Source organism: Ctenopharyngodon idella, chromosome 7, assembly GCF_019924925.1.
Source record: "Ctenopharyngodon idella isolate HZGC_01 chromosome 7, HZGC01, whole genome shotgun sequence".
NCBI lineage: Eukaryota > Metazoa > Chordata > Actinopteri > Cypriniformes > Xenocyprididae > Ctenopharyngodon > Ctenopharyngodon idella.
In genome coordinates, this window is record NC_067226.1 from 41,674,596 (window position 1) to 41,677,974 (window position 3,379).

The 3,379-nt window shown below is 36.9% G+C and overlaps 1 long non-coding RNA gene across 1 annotated transcript; it reads right to left on the minus strand.

The window, feature by feature from the left end:
• Window positions 1–271: 271 nt before the first annotated feature.
• Window positions 272–2,456, minus strand: LOC127516426 (uncharacterized). The gene is made up of 3 exons (XR_007930985.1): window positions 2,421–2,456; window positions 1,350–1,465; window positions 272–1,257 (listed from the first exon to the last, which is right to left on the minus strand). It is a non-coding gene; the product is annotated as an uncharacterized LOC127516426 (long non-coding RNA).
• Between the last annotated feature and the right edge of the window lie 923 nt (window positions 2,457–3,379).

Here is a 3,379-nt window from a genome sequence, read left to right on the forward strand (position 1 = left end):
ATAGTAGCCTATATGAAATGCCATAGAGGTAGGAATGTTCAGACGCTTTGCATCACAGAAATACATTATATTTTATAGTATATTAAAATAGAAAACCATTATTTGGTTAGAGACGTAAGACTTAAAAAAAAAAAAAAAAAATGTGTCCAATCTTTTGACTGGTACTGTAATTTAACATAGGCCTATACAAAAATTTCTTCACATCATGTGCAATAATACGTGCATGCATGAGATCACAAAAATCATGTTTTGTTTTTGTTTTTTTTTGTCAAGAGTGGACATTAATCCTGTTATCAGCATGATCACAGAGGGTTTTTTCACAGCCTACCTGACTGAAAGAGCTCATTAATATGCAGGTCATTAGAGGTCATTATGCAGATCTTTTGTCATCTCAGGTGTGAATTACAGCATTATTCATGATGATTCACGCCTTCACGCATACTGTGTTTCTTGACAAAAAGTGTCTTAGAAAATTTAAATCTCTCTATTGTTTTATATGAATGAGTAGGCAGGATAATTTTTTACATCATTTTGAAGGAAAAACTCTAGTTTACGACCTACAGTACCAAGAAGTCGTGTGAACACAGATTAATTTTTTTTTTTTTTTTTTTTTGTCCTTATTTCAGTGACTTAAGTTTTTTTGTTTTTTCAATAACCACGCATAAACGTTATTCCTTCAAAAAATACAAACATGTACATACATGTTCTTCACATATTATTGTAGCCTAGTTTGTGCTGAATACAGTGTAATGACACTTTTGTCATTAATATGTTTATGAACAACTGAAAAAAGCACAAATGTCAGGGCATGTCAAAACTTCTCTAGGGCCCCAAAAATCCTCAGACCCCAGAGGGTTAAATAGTCTCTAATCCTTCATTCTGCCTCACACATCTCTGTATTGTATTTAAGACAAGCAACCCCTGACGGTTGTACATAATATCAAAATTTTGATTGATATTCCCCTTAATCTAACCGAATGCTAATCGTATCATGGTATGTTTTGTGTTATCGGCAAATATTGTATCACTGGCTAAGGGAATCTATGTCGGATCACATCATGAAAAAGTTTCCAATTTACTCCCCTACTATCTTGCATACATAATGTATTACATTCTTTAAAAAGTTTTTTTATGTGATCTATATATGGACTTTCAGCAAAACACAATATGATGAAGTATGCAGGTAGGCAGATGGCAGAAGTGATCTGGAATGACGTACTGCTGTCAAATGGGCAGGGCCCTGGAGTCTAACTCCATCTGTAAGAGAAAAAAGAACAAAAAAATGAACTATGTACAACAGGAGCTTGAAAAACGAGTCGTCTGGACAACGTGCTCCCCTGCCCGCTCACTTAATTGCTCTCTTCTCTCTCTGGACTGAAATTCATCCTCCCATTCCTCTGCTGGAGGAAGTATAGCAGTGAGTGCCCCGAAGGCCCTTTCTCTTGTCCTCTTTACGTCACAGTACCTTCAAAGAGAAAGGAAGTGAGTTTCCTGATGAAAGACTAAATGTGGCCCTGTGCCCACTTCACTAAATGCCAACTTCTACAAACTGCCAGTAGAATGATAGAAGGTCTATGGATATGCCTGCACCAACCTTCCAGACATGCTGTTACTGACTAAAAACTAGGATTGACTAATCAACATGTTAATTTAGTGTTATTAATTAAAAAAAAAAATCATTATAGCTTGTAATGCAAAATGTGAGCTACTTAAAATGCATATAAATACCAGTTGTCACTGATATTTATCAGTGATATTTAGATGACAGAAGGCCTGTAGTTGATTGTGTACAACTATTTTTCAGCAAGTTTAGATCATGTGAAGTCAGAGGCCTTAGAAATTTACATATCAAATATGATAAAGTATAAGCTTTATAGGGTTGAAATAATTGACTTTTAAAGCCAGATTTTGTCTTTCATCTTCAAAGCCACATTTTGTCTTTCACATTTGATTCTTTCATCTGCCACCATAATGTTACATCTGTGAACTATCTCTATTTCGGGCCTTTTTTCTGCAAATGTTGGTGTATGTGATTCATTTAATTTATTAACCTACTGTCATCTTCTGTTGAGGTAAATACAAGAAACAGCAGGATCTAATCACACCAGTTATGATTTTATTAACTCAAAAAACTCAAAACAAAATACTCAAGATACTTATGCCCGGTACACATTGTACGATTTTGGGCTGTCCCAGGCGAAAGATGACCAATCGTGGTGATTTCTGTAGTCGTGGTACAGTGAGAGAGTTTCAAAGATGGCCATTGTCACAGTCTTGCACCCAAAGATAGCCTGCTATAATTTTCTGACAGTGTCAGAAATTTAGCATGATCATCTCACAGTTTGATGCTACGCCCTACATCTAACATGAAATGGCATATTGATCAATGCGACATGGCGCTAAAACCTAAAACTACTTACCTCAAGCTCCATTTTCAAAATTGACATGCAAAGTTGGCCTCTTTTCCCTAGCCATGACCGCATCCATATTCTCCTCTTTCGCTTCCTACTCTTTTCTTGTGTGATTCATCTTGCTTTATTTGTTTACCACTAGCGCATATTGTTGACATTTTATTTTTTATACTAACTTGCATCGTAGCCTACGATTCTATTTGTGTTATCATCGTACAGTCTACATATGTCATACCCAAGTTTATTAGATCCATGTCATACAGCGTGATTTGTAGTGATCTTATAGGATTGCCAAAATCTGTAGCAGGCATTAGATTACAGTCAACTAGAATAGAACAACCAGTAAATCAGACAAGAACAGACAATGAACTGAAATAAACACAGAGCTTAAATACCCAAACAAACCAATCAACGAAATGAACAACAGGTGTGACTGATAATCAAATCAATGAAAAACCATATAAAAACGACGTGAAAACTAGGAAACAGAGCTAAAACCCACCCAAAACAGACACAACATATGATCATCCGTTACACCTACATAATATGTCATTAATTCAGTTTTAATCCATTTACAGCCTTGCAAACAACAACCAGTTTTAGCTTAAAATATATTCCTTCCTGAGCTCTAAGTCAGCCTAAAACTGACCAAAATCTAACTGGATCGTGTACACAGTTTGTATGCGTGTGCATTGAGCTCCATTGGAGGTGGCAGGCACAGGTGTATGTGCTATGTGAGGTGCTCCAGCAGGTTACGGGCAGACAGATGGTGCGGGTGGTGGAGAGCAGTTGTATGTGTATGTGCCAGCCGTGGCCACTCTGGCCCTGAGAGCTGCTTTAGCGAAGCTGCTGCTCCACAGCTCATTGTGCTTTAGCTCCTGGAGTGCTGAATGCAAGTAGAGATTGCCAATTCAAGCAATTCTAGAATCAACCATGTATCAAGACCAAGTAACTGAAAACATAGCAGA